This window comes from Tetrao urogallus (assembly GCF_951394365.1).
Source record: "Tetrao urogallus genome assembly, chromosome: 8".
Taxonomy (NCBI): Eukaryota; Metazoa; Chordata; class Aves; order Galliformes; family Phasianidae; genus Tetrao; species Tetrao urogallus.
In genome coordinates, this window is record NC_136821.1 from 35,589,868 (window position 1) to 35,615,879 (window position 26,012).

The following is a 26,012-nucleotide window of genomic DNA, read 5'->3' on the forward strand; positions in this document are numbered from 1 at the left end:
ATCCTAGAAGCATGACCATGTTTTGTGCCAAGCAAGGAAAGTTACACCCTATGGTTTTTGAATTACAAATGGGAAATCCATACTGTTTTGGAATAAACAGCACTGGCCATTAGGCAGTCTATTTGGTTACTATTTGGTTACAACTGCATGAGGAACAGCTCTAGTGGAAAAAAAGAGAAGCAGCAGTAACAGTCAATCGTCACTTTTTTTTTTTCCTGCCTGGAAAACTTGGAGTTTTATGGCCTACAAACCACAAATTAGAATTGCAGGCAACAGATAAAGCTTCAATATAAATTCAGCTATGTCAGTGCCTGTTGGCAATTGCAACAAGGCACTTGTCAAAATGCCCCTTCAACAGTTATTGCCTGAACAGGGCCTTTCCAAGCAGTGAGTGACACCATATGGATCTGGACCCATTTGCAAAACTGGAGCATCCCTGGGGGACCCTGCTGCAGCCAAGTGCTGCTCCTCTGTCTGCTGGGCCCTTCTGGAGTGATGACCAGTGAGGAGGCTGCTGCTCTTCCTGTAGTTGGCATCGGACCTCTTTGTAAAGTGGCAGCAACCAGTAAGTCTTGAATGGTTTCTCTAGGAATTTCTCCATTTTCTCCAAAGGGTCCCAAAACTGACCTATCTGTTTCTTCCTAGGAAAAGCAGATCATTTGTCCAGGTAGGAGGACTTGAACCAGCTGGTCTCCAGGAAATGAATCCCCGTGCTTGTTTGTCCTTCCTCTTGGAAAGTTTTCTGTAATTTCTGCCCTGTACCTTTCTGGCTGTAGGCCATAAAACTCCAAGTTTTCCAGGCAGGTGCTTTGCCCTTTCACCATGCTGCCATGAAAGGACACAGTCCTCCCCAGGGGTCTTGTTCACACAGGCTACTGGATGAACTGATGTCCTGGAGTGGATTCCATTGCTCAAAGACATTGCCAGTACAGTACTGGCGAGTTATGCTGCCAAGTCTCCCACCTCTGCTCTAGAAGGATACTAGAGATAGAATGGAATCAAAGAATCTTTAAGGTTGGAAAAGACCTCTAAGATCAGCTAGTCCAACCACCAACCCACACCCACCGTGCCCACTGATCGTGTCCCTCAGTACCCCATCTCCATGTTTGTTTAACACCTCTAGTGTGCCTCCACCACTCACCTTGGCAGCCTGTTCCAATATCTTACTAGATTCTGGCTTTCAGGGAGGAAGCAGACCTGCCTTTTGCTCTTAAATCCTCTATGTAGGCCCGTAGATGAGGACTCTACTATCTCTGATTAATTTGTGATCATTGTTCTCTAATAGCTCCTGGGGATTGAGGAAGAAGAGGGATAAATGGAGATCTAATTTAAAGGATCTTCATAGAATGGCCTGGGTTGAAAAGGACCTCAGATGTCATCTAGACCCCTGCTATGTGCAGGGTCACCAACCAGCAGACCAGGCTGCCCAAAGCCACATCCAGCCTGGCCTTGAATGCCTCCAGGAATGGGGCATCTACAGCATCTCTGGGCAACCTGTTCCTACGTGTCATCTTAAAATGTTCTGATACAGTCTTTGCCACTGAACCAGAATTCTCAACTTTTGTGTAGGTGGTCTGATAGGTAATTTTATCAAGGTTCGCCCAGACAAATCAGGAAATGCCTTTTCTGCCAGGAACGGCCCCTGGTGGCAGTTTCCCTTCCAGGCACCAAGAGGGTGGTAGGAACTGTAGTACTGCCATTAGACATGCTGGGACATCACGTTGTGATGCTGTGATCCCTGCCCACGGCCACAATTTGAGGGAAACAGGCCACAGTTTTGACTTTTGAATTCTACATGTTCCTGCTTAGACAAGTGTTTTCAGAAGTACTTCAGTGACTTAGTGTGAATGTTAGGAAAATCTGTCACTTTGTCACTTCCTAAGCCATGAGGACTGTTAGCTGAGCTAATACAGTATGTTGTGGAGGATAATAAATGTTGAGGGTAATAAATAAACTGGCTTTTCTTGGAAGACAGAGCTGAGAACTCAAGGTGTCCCTTAAGGGAAGAAGCAAAGAATTTATCCTTGCTAATAAGAAAGAGCTCATAACCTTTCACAACCTTTGTCTTTCATATCTGCTGTTGTTCTTGATAACCAGAGTAGATGTGTAGGGCAGCATGGCACATTTTTACAGCTGAGGAAGTTTTCCTTGGGTATTCACAGACAGCGGGCAAAAATGCTGGGAGAGCATTAGGAGAAGCTTAGATCCCTGCATTCTGCATTAGGATGGTCAGAGCGTAGGTTTGTTGATCACAAACACGTTTGGACTCCTTTCAGATTGAAGGCAGGACTTCAAGTGGGATCAAAACAATTTCAGAGCATCCCAGGAGCATTCTTAGAACTGCGTAATTAAAAGATGTGAAAGCAGTGTGCCTTTTTTTTTTTGCCTTGTCCTCCATGCCAACAGCAGAGATGCAAAATGGCTCAGCGAGAAATAGATGTAATAACCCTTCAGGGTATCTTTTATTTTGTATTGTATCCATCTATATTTTGCATTGTATTTAACAGAGGTATTCCTGGCAGCTACCCAGGATTTGAAAGATCACTTTCTGGATAAAATTCACACGAGGCCTGTAGCAATAAGGCAGTGGCTTTTGCTGGTTGACGTAGAATCTCGTGCAGAGGAGGTGAGGGCTGTACATCAGTTGTACACATCTCCCTATTTCTTTTTTTTTTTTCCATTAACCATCGCCATTAGCAATTGTACTCAAACAAACAAACAAAAAAGCCCATTTAAATACTAATTTATTTATTTTTTTCTGTCCCCTTAGCCATGAATAATTAGGAAATAATCACCAAAGTCTGGTTTCACTTGGCAAATGTTTCCAGGTTTTGTTTTCTTTTTACATACTTATGGGTTCCAGCAGTCCCCCCACCCCAGCTTATATTTTTTTGGTGGTGATTTCAGCTTGTTGCATTTACTGATGCCTGCTACAGCACGATCAGAAAGCACGTGAGCTTCTTGAATGCATTTCATCTTTACAGTGAACATTTTTCCTGCCTTTATGAATAGCCTGAGCATGCAACTTTGCTGCGCATGTGGCCCCAGACTACACCCTACTGCAAAAGTGGCAACAGCTGCTGGCAGCACGAGTTTTCTCCCAGTTAGACATCAATGTGCAGGCAGGATCCAACCAGGCCCCCGAGTCTTTAATCGAGCTAATTGCATGTGGTTTAAGCCACGTTGAAGCTCAGTTCCAAGTTTGGTGTCAGATTTATGTACTACAAGCGGGTGTAGAGAGAGCCTTGGATGTGTGTGAAGGTCAGTGGTTTGAGTTCACGTGAGTTCAAGAAAACAGTTTTCCACTTTGGCGTACCTGGTTTCACTCCCCACTCTTTCCTCATCCCCCCTTTGTGTTTTGGTTTCACCCAAAGCAAAGCCCAAGCAGAACTCTGCCAAAGTTCACTTAGTTTCAAGCTTGAATGGGAAACAACTGAATTTCATCTGATTTTCACCCAGAGCAATAAATCACTTCAGGCTGGCCTGTTGCACAGCATGGTTTTATGGAGGGCTGGGGAACCTTTTGGTAGGGCAGGCAGGAATATCGAGTTCAAGTTCATATTGCAGCCACAAAAAAAAAAAAAAGATGGATTTTCACCTGATTGCACAGTGCAGCCATTATGTGGAGGCAGGTGCATTTCTTCCACTCACAGTCTAGGTTGTGTTGGAGTCCAGGTGTCCAAAATGAAGTTTTCCCCTGTTTTACTATTGGAAAACTCGCTGGTGCCTTAACATATCATCATACTTCTTCAGTCAGGAAAGGTGGTGGGGAGGTGGGGGTCTGAGGACAAGCTGTGTTATTTCATTGCTGACATTTTTATTACACTGTGCTGTGTAATGCTGTGGGAAAAATCACCAAGGCAGATTCCTTGGGAAGGTTTTATAAGGGCCCCTATCAGCTACCTTCTCTAATGGCATCCTTCATTTCCTCCTGCCCTGAAGATCTCCCCTGACCCCAGGGAAGCCTGCTGGGAATAGCACTTATCACTTTGCTGGTTTCTTACTTTTCCATTTGGCGAGTGTCTTATTTTCCCATTTCTCCTTTTCTTAGATGATATGAGAGTTTTTTCAAAATGTGTTGTTTCCTGATTTTGCATAAGAGCACATATAGGCAGGAGAAAAAAAAAGGATGCATACACATTGCATATATCCTGTCTGCAGTGTTAATATTTGTTGTATCTTCCTTTTTGTTGGTGGAGTTTCTGCAAATCATGGCATACTTGAGGGAGGGAAGGGAAGGAGGGAAAGGAAGGGAAGGGAAGGGAAGGGAAGGGAAGGGAAGGGAAGGGAAGGGAAGGGAAGGGAAGGGAAGGGAAGGGAAGGGAAGGGAAGGGAAGGGAAGGGAAGGGAAGGGAAGGGAAGGGAAGGGAAGGGAAGGGAAGGGAAGGGAAGGGAAGGGAAGGGAAGGGAAGGGAAGGGAAGGGAAGGGAAGGGAAGGGAAGGGAGTCGGTGAGTTCTGCTGGCCAATGTGAGAAAGGTGTGTTGTGAGCATTGCACAGTCTCCATGCACTGTCTCCTCATCTAAACCCTAAATCTACTGTTTTCTGTATGTCTGCCAAGGATTTTAGCTAGGCAACTAGGCAGGGAGAAGGAATGGCTCTGATAACCATGAGTGACCTAACCCACATGGATGGAAATCAGATTCAAGGCAGTTCTCTCCTTTAGCTGCTGCAACATGATATATGCAGCTTGGAGCTAGGTTCCTCCACAGCTCAGCTATTTGTATGCACTCACTTTTTCACATTTTTAGGAATTTTGATAGCATCTGATAGGTTTAGATTCTGAAAGGCATTTCCTGTGAGGCACCAGCATCTTCATGGCAGCTGGAGCACTGGCTATAATGATCTGTCCTAGCCTCCTTATCTTCAGTAGCCTTCCATATCTCCAATCTGCCTGTGTTTCTGCATACTGAGAAATGATTGTGGTTGTCATCATACGTGCCTAACTCTCATCCTCCCCAGCTGTGGATTCCCTTACTGAGATCAGACTTGGTAGACCATATCTGGGGATTTGGTTGTATTGATTTGAAGTGAATATTGCGTTTGTCTTCAGAAATCTCTTTCTTTCCCTCCGTCTTCCTATGTGTAGGTCCTTTCTCTCTCAGAGCCTGTTTTCTGGCCAGCTGCAGCCTGATGTTTACTCAGCTGGGGTGAATAACTTTCCTTTCTGTGTCTCTGCTGTGCTGCGTGTTGTCACTACATGGGCCAATGGAGATGGCCTCCCTGCTCCATCCATGTCAGCTTCTGACCTGAATTATCTGCTGGCAGACCAGCAGCACTGAAGTCAGTGTGAATGCAGGCATCCATAGAAACGTTCTCACACGGCAGAGGGCCTTGAGAACTCCTGGTGAGGTTTGATCAGCTTTCCAAGCTGATAACATGGAGCCTGAAGACCAAGTGCTGAAGACAGGAGAAACTTCATCCTTGCTTTGTGAGGCATAGGGATTCCAAAGGTCATGATTAGATAGTCTTAAGTTGGTCTAAGCTTACTGCTTCTTGTCTTTTTATTTATTTGCCAAGAGTAAAAGATAGTGTGCTTTTCTGGATCATGAAACTGAAGACTGAACACAGTTGAACGCCAAAGGAAGCAATAGGAAATATTTGTCATACTCGGGAAAACCTTTTCTTCTTCCAGTTTTTGCTGCCCTAGTTCTAGTAGACACATCCACTCTTAGTCTTTCTTTGATGAAACCTCAGGATTTCTCTTGATTCTCAGTGCTTAAATTTGGGGGTGATCTGAGAGAGGCTTGTTTAGACAGGGACAGCTCCAAATAGCCCTTCTGCTCTACGATATCCCACTGCATCAATCTCCCAAATGCCAGCATTTCAGGGAAAAAAAAAAAAAAGAAATCTATTGTAGGCTTCCTGAGGTTTGGACCTCTCCCTGTGTCCTGTCAAGCACATGGCATGCGGGCCCTTCTGTTTCATGGAAGAGGGATGGAAAGCATTTATGAAGAAAGAATGCACTGCGATAAATTTAAAGGTGATTTGCAAATCACAAGTCAAAACTCTTGGTTCTCCAAGACTTTATTTTCCATGGACTTGTGGCAGTGTTATGAGAAGGTGCTCCTCAAAGAGAGGAAGGTTGAATTAAACAGTGATTGGTGTTGAAGCCTTGCAGCCAACATGGGAATGAATCCAGTGAGTGGAAGGAAAAATATTATTAGTAATTATAAGAAGAAGATGAAGATGGCCAGAATCAGAAATGTGTTTTGGAATCCTCCAAAAATAGTAGAAAAGAGATGCCAAACCTAACAAGTGAAAGCAAAGCTCTTAGGGCGAGTAATGTGCTAAGGGAAATTAAAATAGGGAGAGGAGTTTCAGAAGGACCTCACTTCGGCTGACGTTGTGGCCTCAGGAGCTCAACTGTTTCTCAAATTCAGGAGTAACAGAGGGCAGCTGTGTCTTCCAAACATTGAAATGATGTTTGGAGTCATCCAGCATGGCATGCTTGCTGTGTCAGTTTCTGCTTACAAAGCAAGCAGTAGTCAGTGAATGCCACTGAGATTTGGACCCGACAGCTCCAAAGTGGAGATTAGGGTGGGGATTTTCACAGTTGCTGGAAAATAGGAGATGCCTGGACTCAACTGATGTTCTGGACAGTGGCTTAAATACTGAATTTCCCTTGGGATTTTCAGAATTAGACCAGAGAAAGCATGAGAGATCTGGTCAAACTTTGAAACTAAAGCTGCTCTGAGCAGGGCTGAGCCAGAGACCACTCACTGATGGTCCCTCTCAGTGTTAAGCTTCCGTGCCAGCTGATGTCTGAACAGGTCTTCCTCAGACATCAGGACCGTTAGACAGCTTTGGAAATCTTAACCAGAGACAGCAAAAACGTTCTTAAACCCCAACAGGAAGAGACTGCAGTCATCTGCAGGAAGAAATGGGTGAATCCAAATGTCTCCAGCACGGGGAAGGAGCAGATAGGTGAGGTTTCCCAAAGGGAGGGGAGGGGTTCATCTACTTTACAAGGAGGGAAGATTTGGAGGGTAAGAACTGATACACATTGTTTTCTGGTTCTGGAACAGATTTCGGGGTAGAATGGACTGGATGGTCTAAATGCAGTTAGGATAAGGAAGAGACTTAAACACAGTGCCCGAGTTCTGGTGTGACTGCCATCTCTGGAAAGGACTCATCTGTGTGTGCTTTTTCAGTTTGTAACCTCACACCTGTGATAAGGAGCCAGACACAAGAGCCAGGTGGATGCAGCAGTCCCCTACAGTAACTCCTATGATGGGAAGCTCAGCATCAGCTGCCTTTGACAGCTTGGTTAAGCAACGTGACATGCCTGTCACTTGCAGTGAACTATCATTCTGCCTTTCCTGCTGTCAGCAGCAGCTCTCACAGCACTTTCATTAGGCAAAGAGCCTCCATGTGGCAGTGGCTGTGAGTTTGTCCTAGAGGGGAAGCTGTGGTGCAGCATTGAGGAGGACTTTCCTTGACAAATCCTCAAAGAGGTCCTCCATCTGCACTTCCTTTGCTTTTTGTCTGCAAAGAGAAGAATTTGCTTCTGCTGAAATTCCTAGCCAATGAATCTTGTACTGCACCATCTCAAGTCTTGCTTTCCTCCTCTCAACTCTAAACCTTTTTTTGACTGACTTTCTAGGAAGAGCGATCCATTTTTGCCATATGAAAGCATACAACAAAAGGTTCTAGGACTTGCTTGCATCCCACTGATGAAGACAAGCACCCAGTCCCCGGGTCCCTGTGCTCCCCAGCCATCACACTCCCTGACAGATGTCCTAGGATGCTGGCTCCCACACTGTACTTCAGAGGTGGCAGATTACTTGCTTCTCCTCCTTTTGCTAGCCTAGGCTGGGCTGATCTGATTGCCCTTTTCAGCTGTAGAAAGATCCATGTGGACAGGAAGACATCAGAGATATCTAAGACTTCTAGGACATGAGACAAATGCAAATGCATCGCTGACAACTGCTTTAAAAGAAGATAAAATAGACCCTACTGATTAACACTAGGTGGTTGCACCGCTGAATTCTCCTGCTCCCTTCTGAAGCATCCTGACTTTCTCAGCTGTGCTGTGTGCAATCCCTTGCTCTGGGAAGGAGCACGGTGCTCTGACCACACACATGCTCTTCAGGCTGCCCCCCATTGAGCTGCCGGCACTGCTGAGCCCACCGAGCACTCTGAGCACCTGGGGTCACTGACAGCCAGCTGTCCAAACAGACCCCACATGCTTGGGGCTTGCGTTGGGACCGGTGGGGGAAACCCCACCAGAACCAGACAGCTCTTTGTCTTCAGAGGCAGCGTGGTGGCTCTGAGGCTGCCCTTCTCCTTTGATCTGAGCCCTGCCTTCCTCTGCTACTCCAGGTCACCCCTGCTTGTTTTCTTCTTTTTGTTTTCCCCTGATCCTTGGTGGTTCTGATCTCTGTTCAAGAGTTGATCTCCACCTTAGAAATGCTGCCTTGGGCTTTGAAAGGAATCTGAGAGCATGTCCTTCCTCTGTAAGTAACTCAGCTTCCATCAAAGTAGTGCCCTGTTCCCCATCCAAATGCTTCACCTCTGTGCTGGGTGACTTCAGCCCATCCCAGAAGACCTAGCTGGGAGGCAAGAGGAAAAAAACACTTCCTTTGCATTTTGCATAATTTTCATCAATATGGTCTCACATTTTACTTTGCCCTATGGAAACATCACAGAAGTCACTCTGAGAATCCCTTTAGTTCACTTGGTACTTGAATGGGTACTTCACTTTCCCATCTCAAAGGTAGCTCCCTCAAAAAATAAAATGGGAGCCAGCCATTCTTTCTTGCATTAGTCAGACGTTCTGGAACAGGAAAAACACACACATTTATTCATCCCATCTAAATACATTTGTTTTTAGTTTAGATGTATTCAAAATGAGACACAGTGTGGACATCTGTCTTATTATCCAACAGTAGGTTAAAAAAAATAAACTCTGCTGGCTCTGTGGGAGGAATGCAGATAAATGACAGATGGAGGCAAGCAGTGGACTTCCAGAAGCTTTCATCCCTGAACCAGCTAATGGAGCTCAGTGAGGAGAACATCCATCCCATGCTTTTGCATCTTCCAGAGCAATGGAGGAGTTGGACAGTGCTGTATCACATGCATGATCACAACTTGCTAACACAAGTCCTACAGCCTTGGTACAGATTTCTCTGTGCTCCTGTAGTGCCACAAACGAGGCTGCAGGAAGGCTGAGGCTCTGTGCATTGGATGGAGTTGGAGGGTGGAGAACACAGCTTTAGGTAGAGATGTTAGCTGGGTGTGGATGTTTCTGTGCAGCTGACTGCTTTCTTATCCTCCTCGACTTTTCTATATTTCTCTCTTCTTTCATCTGGCATTTATGTCTGCTACATATGTTCCCCTTTATACCATGCCAGAGCTATGACACAAGAAAAGGGCAGGGAAGGGGTGGGAGGGAGGGGGGGGGGATCTCAAAATGGGATTTTATCAAAATATTATCGGAGCGCCAGCTGGTGCAGATTATCATAGCTCTCTGAGTGAGAGAGCTATTTTACCTTGTGCTGTCTTTCTTTCTCTGGGCTGCACATGGCCTTTTCCTGAAGTGTGAAGGTTGCAGCCACCAGGATTAATCTGCTCTTCCCATCCCCATTCCAGCACCGTTTCCAAAGCCCTGCAGTATCTCAGCGCATTCAAAAATTTGACTGATCCAGGCTGAGATGGAAGCCAGGTATCAGTAAGTCATCCATCCACAGAGGCTGGTTGAATCTTGCTGGAAAATGAGAGATGAAGGGTCACAAGAACGTGACAAAATGTGTTGAGCAGACGCTCGTTAGTTGGACAGCTTTGCTGGTGTGCCTGTGCCCCAAGGGTTGGCTTGCAAAGGCTGCAGTGCTGGGCTGGGTCTGACACTCAAAGCACTCAAGGGGTCTGGACACAACTGCTCTGCCCCTTTGCAGGAGATGCCTCCGTGTCCTGGCCTCCAGCCCAGTGCCAGGCCCTCGCGGAGTGAGGAAAGTATTGCTCATCCATCACTGTGTGTTTTTAGGGATTTTATTCCTGACTGTAAAGTGGAACCAGCTTTTAGAAGCAGAGGATAAAGATTTGGCTGGGAACATCTGAGCTGAAGGACCAATAACTTGGGAGCTGCTCGGAAGTGTTTGATCTGTCTCAGGCCCGCAAGTGCTGAGCCAGCGCCTGCCTTTAAGTGGAAGTTATTTTATGCATCCACTGGAGTCCTATTAAGCCATTTCCTCTGGGACCTCCAGGGATAGTCTGAGCATCTATTTTCTCAACAACACCAATGTGTGAGTGCAAAGGGAAGGAGGATGTGCTGTGTGACAAATGTTGGGGTGGACGTGGGGCTCTGTCTCCAAGCAGCCTTGTGAGAGTGCTGCAATTGCCTCCTGTCCATCTGAGGATGCCTTGATCTATAGATGCCTCAAATACCCTGTGTATCCCTCCTCCTCATTCCAGTCCCTCTCTGTCCTTGTAGCTGTTTCTAGGAAGCTTTCATCTGTTCTTTGGAGCAGAACTGTATACTTAGCTCCCTTTGGTCATTCTGGGATCCCACCCCTCTATTTAAGCATATAAAATCTTGAAAAGTGAAGGCACAAAGGCTGTTCTCAAAGAGAACAGCCCTGGAAGTCCCTTTGCAAAGGCTGAAGGACAGCAAAACCACCTCTCCCAGCACCAGCTAAGTGCTAAAGCAGAACCTGCAAGGTGCAGTGCTGGGACGTGTAAGTGGGAGAAGGCCTGGCAGGAGGTTTCGTTCTCCAGTTCTGCCCGGAGGCTTTTCCCTTTGGAGCCCACTGAGGGCCAGCAGGGAAATGATTCCAATTCCAGGCTTTCCAGCTTCCACGCTAATTTAACCTGAACCATTTCCTACTCTCTGAGCGGGAAGCAGGGATGAGGTTAGCAGATTCAGATTTGGGGGTGGACTGAAAATGATATCAGCAGTTTTATGGCCATTTCTTTTCTTGGCAGGACATGAGGGAGACCGTCTCACAGCCACTAGGACAGAAGGTGGAAGAATGCAAACGCTCAAACATTTTTCAGTTTTTCCTGATTATCTTTCCTCCCTCAGCAGTTTTATTAGGGTTCATAAATTCTTCCTTGGAGCACTCATTCCCCCATGCATTTTAACCCTCAGCAGCCTTGGAGGTCACTGTAACCCTGTGGGGTTGGTGGATGTCCAGGAGAAGCCACCCTGTCCCATCACAGCTGGCTCTGACCAAACAGAATGGAAATCACTGCACACGAAGGGTTCTGAGGCACATGGAGCCTTTTCACTGGCTCGAGTGTGGTATAAATAACAACCCCAATCATGCAGTGAAATGGATAGGTGAAGATATGACTCAGGAATCTGATATTGCTTTCAGAAGATTTTCAGTGCATCAGTGCTACTCTCCCCAGCGTGGCAGGAGAGGATGGAAAATTCCTCCATCACCACTGCTTGGTGCCCTCCTATAATGAGTAGCTGTTGAGGTAATAGTAACCCTTTTGGCAAAAGCACTTGCTCCATGGAAAGCCAGAATATATCCAATAATGCAGGAGAGTGCCATAAAACACAGCTCAGTAGGAAGCAGTTAAAGCGATAGCCTCTGCTGGATGCTTCACCAGAAGTCCCCAGCTCCTTCTGAGGGCAGTGATGCTTAGTGAAATGCTTGGGGAGGTTCAGTTTGGATATTAGGAACAATTTCTTCTCAGAAAGAGCGGTGCTGCAGTGGCACAGCTGCCCAGGGAGGTGGTGGAATCACCACCCCTGGAGGTGTTCCGTGACTGTGGGGATGTGGCACTGAGGGACGTGGGCAGTGGGCATGGTGGGGTGGGCTGGGGTTGGACTTGGGGATCTTAGTGGTCTTTTCCAACCTGAATGATTGTATGATTATATAGCTGGTGTTTGTTACTATCTTATTCTTGTGTCCCCTTGAGAAGATAGCCCCCAAGGCTGCTGGCCTTGAACTGGCAGCTTCTGCTGTGGACATCATCTCCTCCTTCCCAGTTCGAGCTTCTACCAAGCCCTGAAGCAGGCGAATTTGAGATCAATTCTTGCAACTATAGCCTAGCAATCCATTTGGCTGCGTGGTTTTGTAGCCAGTGCAATGGGATACAATTAGCTTGTCATGCACTTGGTGCATAATTCGCTTGCTGTTTGCTGTAAAGGAGGAGAAAGCCAGAAAAGTACAGTGGTGAGCTATGTTGCTTTGGAACAAAATATTTACATTTTCCACATTTCCCATAAGGCATTAGCACTTTTCCAAATGTGACACAGGAGGAGCAAATGCTTAGTGGTCTGTGGATCTAACGTTTGCTTAAGTACCATGACATATGTGCTTATGTGTATACACACATGAGATATTTTAGTTCTACTATTTAAATTAAGGGTGGGATACCCTTCAGCACTGCATTTCTCAGCATATGTGTTCTTATGTTCACTTATTCTTTGTTTCTGCCAATGCCTAAATAAGGAATACTAAACAGCCACAAATATGCAGCCAGTGGAGACGCAGGAATTCACTGGGAGGGAGCGGACGCTGATCTTGAGCTGATAGGTTTGCAAGGGAGAGAGTCACTGCAGCTGCAGGAGAGATTTCTGTGGTGGTATCTGTCTATAATGCACATCACAGCCCTGCTTCGCCTTCAGGGCAAAACTGAAGCTTTTAGATGGAGAGCAAGTCGTTTCAATGCCACATCAGGGATGTATGTACATCCATATTTTTATATATATGTACACACATATAAGAAACACCTGTTTGCACACTGTTGATGGTATTCTCTGCATCTCTGAGACGGAACATTGGGCTTGCAAGGATGCCCAGATAGGCTGTGTGCACAGACATAGGGGACCACACACACATGCATACATTTATGCCCACTATTCCACTGACTTAGAGCTTGAAAGTCACCTCCTCAGTCTCATGCCATCTAGACAATGTAAGGGTGACACAGTTAGGCCTTACATTTCCTGCCTTTAGGAAAATGCACATGAATTTGACTTTGCATTTGGTTTCCTGGTCAAAAAGTGAAAAGTCTCTAGGAAAGCAGCTTGTCCTGCAGCACGATGTACTGGAGTATTTGCTGTTAAAGTACAGTGATCAGCTTGGAAATTAAAGGGTAGAGATGTCCCAGATTGCTTTTTCATGATGTCTCTATACTCATAGTGATTGAAATTGCTTCTGTGATTCCTGTTTTAATGCTGGAGCAATTTAAGCACCAAATACCTGCTGTAGTGGAAATGCTAAGTCACAGCTCAAAGCAGTGATTGAGCACCTGGTGGGAAGGCAGGGCCAACCCAGGGGAGCTTAGGTATATGCAGTGCATCTGAGTAATTGGAAGAGATGGAGCCAGGAATCCACCCCTTCCCAGACCTCATTTAAGGATTGGCAGTGGAGGTGAGGGCATCTCTTGCCTATGTACCTGAGACCTTCCAGAGGCAAGCAATTTTCTCTCATTTCTGCACCTGTGGCTGCTGCACTTGGGCTTGTTCTCATTTGCTGCAGCTGAAGACTTTGCCACCCTGCTATTATCATCCCATTACAGCATTACAGCTGCTTGCCATTGTTTTGCCCCTTCCTCTGGTTCTGTGAGGGTACAAGGAACAACAGCTTTTCAGAGTGGGTTTCGCTGTCTTTTCCCACCTTTGTCCGTGCAGCTAAATGTTTCCTCACCTCAGTCCTTGCAGGGACCTTGTTGGCCAGAAGAGATCTGTGATGCAGAGGTCGGGCAAATCATAGAGTTGTTATGGTTGGAAAAAGCCATTAAGATCATCAAGCCCAACTGTCAGCCCAGCCCCACCTTGTCCACTGTCCCTCAGTGCCACATCCCCACAGTTCCAGCCTTAAGGATTCCATGATTATATATTATATAACAATTATAGTACAATATAAATTGTATTTGATGGAGATGCTCTGGGTGTGGCTCGGCTGCAAGGGAATCCATCCCATCTCTTGTAGGGTTCGTGGGGTTGGTATGTGATTTCCATGCTGCTGTGTGTACACCGCTATTACAAAGCACTTTGCCCTATCTTCGTTGCTGTGCTGCCCAACTCTAAGCTCAGGGAAAGGAAAGTCCAAGCTGATGAATGAGATAAGTGTACTGAGGAAGGGAGGCAGAGGTTGAGGAGTGCCATCTTTTGTGATCCGTAGTTTGAGGTGGGAGCTTGCAGCCAGGTCCCCTTCATGCCCATTCTTCTGTCCTTTTTGCATCCTCTCTTCCCATTTTCCACCCCACCCTTGGAGAGGGGCATGGCTGCTTCTCTCCCTTTGCAGCAAGGGCAGAGGAAGATGAGGGGCTTGGTTGGGACATAGATGGAGCAGCCCAGGGTGCAGCATTGACCGCCCCAGTCCGTGCTCCCCCCCAGCAGCATTTGCAAAAGATCAAAGCGTGCAGCAAAAATAGCAAAAGGGAAGAGCTTGTGGGTTGGACATCTGGAGGCCAGAAGCAGCTCCTGCTTTTGAGTAGGCAAGAGGTGAAGGAGGAACGGTAAAAATGGGTTTACAGTCTCACTTCTTTTACTGGGATTAAAAACCTCTTATAAAGTTATATGGTTTGCTGTTACTTGAGATAGCAGTGTCCTATGTCTCTGTAAGACCCTAATTTCAGAAGCAAGGATGCTAATGACACCTATAAAAATAGAGAGGTGGGTATTTTCTGGCAGGCACAATGCTGATTTATCTGTGGTGCATCATCTGACAACCTTAGTTTTATTCCAAGGGGCACAAGGAGGCACCTGGGAAATGTCTGTGCTGCTCAGCTGAATAAAACAGGTGCTATTTCCTTTTGCAGCTGGATGTTTTCAACTATAAGAACTCAGAAACAAGCCCAAACCTAAGGGGATGCCTGGGTCACAGCCCAGTTTTTCAAAGCCTTTGCAAAGAAATTGGAGACAGACATCCTAGAACTCAAAGTCCAACCTCTGGACAGTGCTGCCAAGTGTGCGATTAAACATTGTACCCATTTCCTCCAAGTAAATATGCCAGTGTCATTGCAATAAATTAATGTACAAACAGTATATTGCAACATTGGGTTCATTCTGCAAATGGAGCTGAGGGGGCAAACTATTTCACGCCATGATGTGTGTCCAAAATGGGATGAAAACCTCTGGAGGCAGCGTAGCAGGACGTTCTCTGGTGAAAACATTTGCCGTGGAAAAATGCAATTTGCAGGAGATGATTTGCATCCAGCACGATGAACAATTTTGGCCACGGGAAAAATAAGCTGAAGTGGAGGGGGGGGAGGTTGGAATGGAAAAAGACAATTTTGATTGGTTTTCTTTTAACAAAAGAAGCCATAAGTTAAACACTCTGTTTGGGACAAAATGTACTATCTTATCCCAGGCAGGTTGGAATTCTTTTTCTTTCCATCTTTCTCCTTTTTAATTTTTCCCTTAGCTGTTCGTTCTGTTGGGAAATGTTTTGTGGATCATGGCATCTGGGATCCTCTGTGTTCCTTTCTAAGCTTCACCATCGTTATCACTCTGCCCTTGTTTGTTTTGATGTAGGGTTCAGCAACCGTCTCACTTTTTGGTCAAATGGTGTTTTGCCTCCTGGTCATTAAAGCGGGAAATTTCTCTCATTCATTTGCATTGGTTTGACCCGTGCTGCTGGTGTTCTTTCTCAGCTAGGGACATGGTTATTGCTCCCAGTGCCAGGTGTATGGCATGTGATGACACCAAGCCCTGCCAGGTTGCATGTTTCAATGCTTGTGTTGCGCCACTTTCAATAGTGCACTGATTAACCATTTCCCCGTGGCCTAATGAATTCCACTTGCTCATCGCTTACTGAGCATACCCAGAAATCACAGCATTGGGCAATGCTCACTGGGATACTAAAGGAAGAGGAGGGGAAAAAAATGAACGTGCAAGTGCCGGATTGGGCAGGAATGGGAGAATGAAGAAATTCAAACATTTCTTTTTTTCTTCTTTTGGTGGTGAGGGCAGACAGGATGATAGCTGCCTCCGTGTGAAACTGGAACTACATCCAGGAATGGTATTTATATGCACGGATGTAGCTTTCAATCAAGATGATGTAAACACTGCTGCAGGATTTTTTGACCAGGCTGTTTGGGAAACGTGATGGATTAAATATGACAAACAAGGTTCCTGGACGTTTATTTATCCGCCTTTTCATTTGTGCCAGTTTCATGTTAGGCAAGGCTCTGGCTACCAGACCGATACTAAGCCTTGAGGGCAGGCAAGGCTGGGGGAGGGAGCCACAAAGAGAGTGTTTTCCAAGCCTCATCTAATTTAAAGCATCTTTTGCTGAGTGGTGCAGCGAAGAGGATGTGGCTAACACAAATAAAAAAATCATAAAGGGATCAAAGTGTGTGTGCAAATTCATTCCTTGTGGCAGGAGTTCTGCCAGTTTGCTTGCTCGCTTGCTTTCCTAAAAAAAAATTCTCTCCCCACCCCCAAGATGGAGTGAGCGATCGCATGTCAGAATCTCTTCTGGATTTCATAAGGGTTTCAGCATTGATGGATGGGCGGGATGACACCAGAGCCTGTACATTGTGCCTGAGATCTGAGCCACTTCCCCTTGGTCCCATGGTTACACATGGAATAGTTGCATGGGTGCAAGCTATTTATAAGTGGTTCAAAGGCACCACAAAAGCAGGAGGATGCTGGTGTGAAGCACTGGGCCACCAGGAAGCTCTCTAGCACTTGCAGGAACCTGACGTTACCCTGGAGCCTGAACAGGCAGGGTGTAAGATGAGGAAAGTCCTGAAAAAGAAAACAAAAAACGAGCTACAAAAATTAAAAGCTAAAAAACCTATGAAAATAGGACTCCTATTAGATTTTTCTGGAAGAGTCTCAGGAGAGACCTTATCGCTTTCTACAACTCCTGAAGGGAGATTGTATCAAAGTGGGGGTCGGCCTCTTCTCCCAGGTAACACTGGTAGGATGAGAGGCAACGGCTTTACGTTGCAATTCAGGTTGGATATTAGGAACAGTTACTTCTCAGAAAGAGTGGTGCTGCAATGGCACAGCCTCCTAGGAAGGCGGTGGGTCACTGTCCCTGGAGGTGTGTCAGAACCATGGGGATTTGTCACTGAGGGATGTGCGCAGTGGGAAAGGTGAGGATGGGTTGATGGTTGGGCTTGATGATTTTTCTGGTTTTTACAACCTTAATAATTAGGTGTTTCTCTAAAACAGAATTGGCTGAAATGATTTGATTGTTTAGTGATTCTTAAGAAGGCACCAAGGATAAAAGTCGTTAAAATAACAGGGTGCTCAGAACTGCTGATGTATGTTAAATATCATTACAAAGCTATGTCTGGTGATGGAAGAAGTAGGTTAGACAAACTGAGTGTTTTCAGTAAATATGGGGAAGTCTTCTGGGCTCTGGTTAGAAGCATCTACTGCAATGAATACTAGAAATGTTCATTTGCAAACAGTGCTGGTAAATTCCCACTTGTATGTTCTGCTGGTATACACACAACTATGTTTGCATGCTTTAGCACCAGCTTTAGCACCTCTGTGATTCAGTGTTCAGGAACTGGAAGTGGGCTAACCCTGATGATTAGAGGTTGGAACCTTGCAACCCAACCATCCTATGATCCTATGACTGATTTCACAAAGAGGAGCTGCTGGAGCATGTTCGTGGAGGTTTACATCCCATCGTAGGGGGGACCCAAGAACCGCAGCACAGATGTGGTTCCCATCTGTGAGCTTCTTCTGGCTGTCCTGCTGACCCTACAAAGTCGTTACATACGCCGGGACAAGAAGATGCTTGTCTTCTAGGCAGTCTCTGCAATCACTGAATCTGCCTAGTCCCAAGCCAATTCTCCCAGTTCAGACAACACACACTGCTCTGGAAACCACACGGCACAGCAAGGCTGTGTTTCCTACGGGAGCGCCATCCCACTAAAATAACATCCGCAGAGAACAAAGGCTAAAAGCCCAGGCAAACCTAATGCCGGAAAAGAATCATTCTGAAAACCAAAGGGAACATGCCTTAAAAAATCCTGTGGCATTTATAATGAAAAATAAACATCTATTTGCATGTTAGATAGAAAGAAATAGAAAACGAAGTCAAAGAGCAAGGTCTTGTTCTTATATTCTAGGAATTTTCTCCATTGCAGATTGTCAAATACTGCATGCCAACACTTGGGAGTATGACAACAGCATCTTTAAGTGCAATGAATCAAAGCACAAGAGTAAATTTTTATGGAACTCAAACTGCTATTCTTAGAAACCATCCAGAATCGAAAAATAAACAATCCATCAGGAAAAGAAATGTTCAGACTCACGGGGGAGATTAACTCTCATTTAAGTGGAAACAAAACCTCAAATGAGCCACATCGCTATTCCCACACTTAGCTAATTGCAGTATTGTTCAAGGGCAGAGTCAAGTGGTTGGAAGTCTGCACAACTGGATGGGGTAGATGAAGTCTTAAGAAGCAAACAAAAAGACCTCGAGTCATAGCCTTTCCCTGATGGTTAGTTCCAGAGACAGTTCTTTGCCAAGCTGTAGGATGGGAGCGTAACAAACAGAACGGGTGGCTCTGGGAAAGAAGAATTGCAGTAAAAAGATGGATTCAACACGAGATCAAGACTCAACATGTATATTTGGAGATGATTAAGAAAGGCATCTGAGATGTCTGATGGAGCAGGCAGAGGCATAAAGAGACCCTGCTATTGATGCGGAAGAAATAGAAGCTCCAAGTGAGATTCCCAGATGTAGGGCAGTTCACAGCCAACCCAGCTACAGCTTTGGTGGGTTCTTCAACACAGGACATCTGCAAGTGAAGATTTGACATTTTCTCCTTTAAAATTAGTAAATCACAAGATAAGATTTTAATGCCAGAGCTACCAAGTGAAAACATGCTACCTGTATCTGGCCACTACAGTCGCTTTTAACAAAGAGCAGATGCCCATGCACTTCCACTGCATGGGAAAACACAAAGCAGATTGCCCTCAGCCTTGTAGGATTCTGTTTTTTCAATTTCCAGCACAGAAATTCTCTTAGTGTGAGTGCATGTGGGGCTGACATGTCAGAGAGGGGCTTTGGTGGAATTCATATTGCACACAGGGCTTCCTTGGCTTCTCTCCTGTGCAGGAATGAAAGCATCTTGAGACCATACGTGGGACGGTTCCACCTCCAAAGAGTGGCCTAAGGGCCTTGTGTGGATGTCAGTCCTGGTACTGATCTCTGCCATGTACTTTGCAGGGAAGGGAAAACCGTGTTCATAGGTGAAAATGCTCACTGGCAACTCTCCCCACGTGTTTACCTCCCTGGAGCTGCTTCAGCGTGTGAGTGTGCCTGGAACAAAGTTTTCTGCAAACAGACATGCAAAGAAAGACCTTTGTTTCACACAAGATATCCCCTGAGGAAAAACAATATAAAAATTAAGCAAGAGTCAATCGAGCTTTATTTATATACTTATATATTTATTTATCTTAGATAAAACCAAACCAAGTTTCTTGGCACACTGCATAAAAATTCTAAAAATAACAGGGAAAAAAAAAAAAAAAAGAAGCCTGGAAAAACAATTCACACAGACTGAGTACTAAGGGGTCCCTGGTACTTGCAGGTATATTCTCAGTTATTTCTTTTTGGATCACCCAAACACCAACAAAGTCATTAAAGTCAATTCTTTCCTTTTATTAGCAATAGTCATGGCTTGATGATTCAAACCACATTGGGTTTTCAGAAGGGAGATTTTGATCAAAGCGTTTTTAAAATCAGATGAAAGAAGTATTATAAAAAATGTTCGTGCAATATGAGCCAGGAAGGGGAAGTGGCTGTCCAGGAGAAGAGCTGGGAATATGTCAGAATGTGAAAAAATGAAACATGAAAGAATTTGATGGTACAAAATAGCTGTATAAGCAGCGTTACGAGTGAAAAGCAGATTTACAGAGGCTGTGTTTCTTAATTGCGAGATTTAAAAATCCAATTATCACTTTAAAATATGATTTTCAGTCCAACTGTTTGTTCTTCAGTAAGAAGGTGCAATTATTTTAACTTTGAACCTTTTCAGGAAGGCAACAGCATGCCGAGTTTGATGAGAATGGCCAAGTGTGACAGAAATGGATTCTTCAGGATGGGACCTTTCCTTCTCAGACGCCTCTTACTTCTTGCCAGACGTGGGCAATGATTTTTCAGGGAAGGCTTTTTTGGTACCAGGGAGAAGTGGCAGCTAGTAGAGAAGATGTGGTAAGAGAGTGAAAAGGGTGATGGGTGAGGAGAAGGAGAGATGTGGAGAAACAACCCCCAGGTGTGCATGTTTTCCTGTGAGGGACTCTGGAAGAGATTCCAGTAGTCTGAGAGGAGGTTTGGTTTTGCTAGCAGGGTTCTTTTCATCCCTGTTTCAAGGCCGGACGTGGCTTTGGGCAGCCTGGTCTACTGGTTGGCAACCCTGCCCATGGCAGAGGGGTTGAAACTGGATGATCTTTGAGGTCCTTTTCAACCAAGGCCATTCTGTGATTCTGATTCTATCTGACCGTGGCTGTTCTGAAGAACATTTCCTTGCAGCATCCAAGGTATGTGACTAAACACAGAAACCTTCTCCCTCATTTATTTGAAAACATCATACTCTCATTTTCTCAGTGATAAAGGCATTCAGTGCAATGCATGTCCCAGCTCTAAATGGGTAGTGGATTGCTTCTACCAAATGGTGCTGTTATGGACTTTCACTTTGGTATAGACATAGTTGTTCTGGCTTTAAATGCAGCCACTCAGGTCCCGGAAGATGTCTAGCCATAGAGTTCAACAGTGCCTAATTTACTCTGTCAAGAAAACTTCAGAGACTGCCAAGAACTCAGGAAAATTAGCCTGCTCTGAGCTCTGGGCTTTGCCAAAGTCCCTGAGCTGCTTTGTTTTTGGAGAGCTTGGATATCCTGAGCTTGGTTGCTGTGTTATGTTGGAATATTTGGGAGTGATGAAATCAAACTGTGTGGGCAGATGATTCCCACTGAGACACTGGTGTGGCCATCCTCACTACCAACCTCTCCATCTCCTTCCCTTAGGGAGGTCAGAAAGAGCCCCTCTTGATGGAACAGCATTGACCACGAAAATATTGCACAGACATTTCCAAAAACATCTCCTCTCATCCCATTAAGAGTTCCATCTACGGTTTCCTCTGCAAAAACTGGCTGTGTCCAGGCATACAAAAGCATTCACTAAAGTGATGATCTCCAGCTCCACATCCACGCATTGAAGCACACCTGTCAATAAGGAAAGACTCGTAAGAATTATGGTAGCCTATTGCTTGGACAGCAATTTTCCACTTACGGATTTACTCGCCGTAAATGCAGGTAAGTGCTGGTTACAACCACCATGGCTGCATCCGAGGTCAGCTGCTGCACTGATTTCTGGGTATCTGGACAAACGTGGTATCATCCCACAAGTATTGCTGGGCCTTTGTGTTATGGTCACGACTATGAAAAGGTAATTTTGATCTAAACCTCACATGAATCACATTCCATGCGTAACATCTTAAAATGTCAACTTATTGCAGCCTAATTAACATGAAAATACATTCCGGACAACTGAAAGTGTTGTTTGTTTTTTCAGTCAATGATTACTCCTACAAGTCTGTAATTTCCAGCTCTTTCAAAAATAAGAATGATCTGAATAGGTTAGGGTTAGGGTTAGGGTCAGGGTCAGAGTTAGGGTTGGGGTTAGCATTACAGTTAGGTTAGGGTAGGAGCTTTTGACTTGTCCAGAAGAAGTTTGATTTAAAACCATTAATTCTGGAGGGACAAATTTTGGGTAATTTGATGCAGTGATGCGGTGATGAAATGATACTTGAAGGAAACCTACAACCTCAGCATGTATAACCAAGTTTCTAGCTTAAAATGAGTCTGAAATAAATCTTGTTTCCAAAGTGAGCTCATTTGTCAGAGATGCAGGTTTTAGTGGGCTTAAGATAAGCCAGTCCCTCCTCTTCCTTCTCTACCATCCAGGCCAGGTACTTTGCTAGGGAAATTGGTCCATTTCTAAGCAATAACATTGCCTGGCAGATGTTTACTTCTATTCTCCCAAGACTGCCAAGTTTCCTGCATTACAGCCTGCTCGGAGTGGGTTGGCAGAAGCCAGGTATCCAAAAGAATGGTTTCTGATTGTTTAAAAATTTAAATAAAAACAAAACAAAACAACAACAAATTCAATGTGATTCAATATGTTTTTTTTTTTCTATTCATCAAGTTAAAATGACAGCAATTAAAACAGGTGGAGTGAAATATTTTCGATGTACCTGAAAGTGAAGCACTGTCCTGAAGTTCTGAGCAATTGAAAGTTGTATTCAAAAAAACAAAATAAAATAAAATAAGGACATTCAAAAAGCAAAGAGGGGCTCTGAGTGGAAAATTCAAATGCTTTACTTCAAAAAGTATGTCAGAAAAATGCCACGTTCTCAGAATTTTAGGAAGTATTTCTCATCCCAACTACCCTGTAAAACTCCCGTGAGCTTCTGCAAACTGCTCTGAAGTTCTTAGGGCTGGTTATTTTCACTGCAAAACCCCTCCACCCAATGCAAAACGCTTGGCAAAACTTCTGTTGCAATAGATTTAAGGCAGAGGGAGATGGGCCGTGCTGTAGACCCGGCCCAAGTGACATGCTTTCATCGCCGCTCCGGAGAGGCTGACGTAGCTCTAGGACAAAAGCCAACTGCTGTATTTTGTATGACTGAAGTTGGACCATATTGTTCTTGTGTTTGAAATCAACTCACAAATGCACACTACCTCAATGGCAGTGCTCTCGGTTTGCTCTTGGTGTCACGGCTCACCCTTCAGTGCTGACTACCAAACATGTTTCAAGTCTCGTTTCTGTTTAATAGCAGCAGTGGCTGCCATTTATACAGCAACCAACATAACAGTGTGTAAAGAATGATTGCTGTTCAGCTTGTTCTTGGCCGTTTCCATGTGTCCTTTCTGCTCTCTGGACCCATCTTGCAGTGCAAGTGTCGATAGAGTAAGGCCTTCCGATGCACAAGTGGCGGGAAGGGTTGACATGTTCTCTTCCTTACTTGCTTACTTCTGTGTTTCTTTCTTCTCATGATTGCCCTTTTTCTGGCTGTCTGGTTGGTTTTCTTCGGGAAAAAAATCCCCGACATCTCTGTCAGAAGTAAATCTTTTATTCCAAATTTCCCTTTTGTTGGAGAAATAGTTGTCCATTGGACATATGAAGCATGGCTTTCAGTCACCGCAGAGGGCAAATGGGAAGAATGGGCTTCTCCTGAGATTATCAGATCTTCTTGTTGAGGCTGATGGAAAAGAAAGCTAGTATGGAAGTAGGTGTGCATGAAAAAGGGAAGGGAAGCATCGCCGAGATCTGCGGAGGGGGCGGGAAGATTTTTGATCTGGTTGAGACGCAGCAGGAGGATCAGAGCAGTTTCTTATTTTGTTTGAGCTTCTTGCCCAGTCCTGATTTACGTTGCAGACGTAGGGTCTGTTTCCTCTTAGGTACTAGCAGTGCCCCTGCGTTTCTCCATCCATCACAGCCTGGCATGGCACGCACATGGCCGTGTGGCTGGAGGGGGGGAGGAGGAAAATCAGCCAGCACAGAGTCTTTTGTGAATGCATTGCTGCTCTTTTGTGTTTTATTTGAAGAAATGATTAGAGTTTATTTTATTGCCAGGAAAGGCTGCCAGCCTTTATGATGACAAAATTGCTGAGTTTACTGGGAAGTTTATTTATACAGGCTTTGAAAGACAGACTCTGCCATGACAGACACCAGCGAAGACCTGGGCTTGCTGGGTCTCCTATTTCCCCTAACTGTTCTGCTGACATGTTAACCCTTTGCTCTGACAGATTCCTGAGAAATGAGCAAATAAGAGCAAACATCTGCACAAGATACCCCTTCCTCCTGAGAAAATTGGGTATTCAAAGGGCTCTGGGCTGGAAACCTGAAGGAGCAAGTGGGTTGGCAGATGTTTGCTGCTGGTACCATGGGCCACTCCCAGGTATGGCTAACATAACCACAGGGATAACAGACATTTTCCCAGGAGGAGATGCTACTAAGGGTGTCTACCATGTCCTGCCATGCGTGTCAACTCTGGGACAACAGATGCCATTAAAAGTCCTCTCATCTCCCACTATTACCTCTGCTGCAGCAATGGAATCACCAGATCTCCCACCACCAAAAAAAAGCATTTTGGGGAGGACAGAATCATGTGACAAATTTAAGACTCAGCAAGACAATGAGTTTTAGGGTGAGAAATGAATGTTTAAATTTTCCTCGGTGTCAAAATGCTCTGCTTTGACATATTAAAAAAGTAAAGGTTTCATTTGGAAAATTTCCAAGTGTGTCATTTCATCATTAATATTCATTCACTAATATTATTTTCTTTTATAACGTGGACTGACCTTGGGAAGGTATCCAAAACAGACCAGAATGAATTAAATCAGAAGAGCTGTATTTCACCTTCGTTCCTGGTGTTTGTTTTTGTGTTAGAGAAAAAGAAATGCCCCCAGTTCTGCTCCAACTCTGACCTAACTTTCTTCCACGTGTTCCTCAAACAAGATAAATCAACCCTCTTCCCTCATCACAGTCTTCACCAGCACCTCAGGTCTACTGCTTGGCCTGGAAAAGCCTTTTATCAGGCAGTGACGATGGCAGGCAGTTATCCTCTATGGACAAATGACAGAAGAGGATCCTAAACATAATTTACAAGTATGTTACATCTACACCAGAGCGCTTTCTCTAACTTTCCATCAACTCTTGCATCAATATCACATATGTGGTCATGGTATCCATTTCTTCATTTCTGTTTGAGCTCCTAATACCAGCTCCTAACATTTTGAACTTGTTGTAGGCAGCTTTCAAACAGCTGCCATTTCTTAAAGAGAACCAGACTCAAGCCTTCGCTCTTTTCTTTCTTCCTTCAAATGTGGAATTTCCCCCCCATAAAATTTTACTGACCTGTGTGCTCAGATGGGCAGCGTTCAGATCTTAGCCAGAAGCCTGTTTGGTGCTTCACAACCCATCGGAGCTTGATAACCCCCAAGAAGGTGTGCTTTCCTGGCTGGCTCTCACACTGGGATGCTTAGTGCACACCTTTGTGTGGGGATGGTTGTGAAGTGCTAAAAGCATGGGCATTTTGTGAAGTGCTCTCTGCAGCAGGCTTTTTTTCTTCCACACCCCTGCAAATATGCATCTCTTACTAAGCAAGTGTCTGGAATTTCCAGGAAGAGGAATATATGTAAGTATATATAGATAAGTGCATCTATATGCACACAAACATTCCTTCCTTCCTAAAAAAAAATCCTTGAAGCTGATATTCTGCAACACACTTGCATGCTGGTTCCATAATGAAGATGTAAAAGGGCTCACTGCCCTTCAAGCAAGTGGGAAAAACTGGGATTTTTTTTTGAAATCTTGACCAGTTCTGTTTTCAGAATAAAGTGTGGTTGTTTGAAACTCACACAGAGAACCAGCAGTCTTTCAAGAAAGCAAAATATTAGCAAAAGGGAGAAGAAGAAACGCTGGTGAAAAACAATGAGAGAGCTTCTCTTCATTCCTTTACCAGCCTCAGTTGGCATTTATCCATATTACTTATGGCTTCACAGGTTGGGGTTTGGTACCACGTTACACCTGAAACTTAAGCAAGTACTTAAAGTTAACAGCTTTCTCCAACCATGGCATCTTTCTTTGAGGAGCTGAGCCCTCTAAGGTGCTGAGCTCTCTGGCTCCCATCCAGTAGAGCACTCAAACACCAGCTTACATTTCATTGTGCTCAAGAACAAATTTAAAATTAAGCATGTGCTTAAGTGCTTTGCCAAAGAGGGGAGGGATTACTCACATACCAAGAGTTAAGCATGTGCTTAAGGTACTTTCCTGGATTCAAGTTGGAACAATAGGGAAATAATGACACTGTCTTTGGGCAGGTTTTGATAAAATAATAATTGGGAAAAAAGAAAGTCATCTGCCAATTCTGACAGTGGCAGAATTTTCTATCTGCAAGTAGTTTTATCTAACTCTGTCTGGACTGCGAGAAGTAAGCAGAAAGGGAAGCAAAGTCTTTCTTGTACTTCTGTAACTCTGTTATTACAGTGTTTAACTGGCAGCATTGCTGGGCTGTAGGGTAATATTACCATCTCCATCTCATTATGGCAACTGGACACCCCAAAGGGCC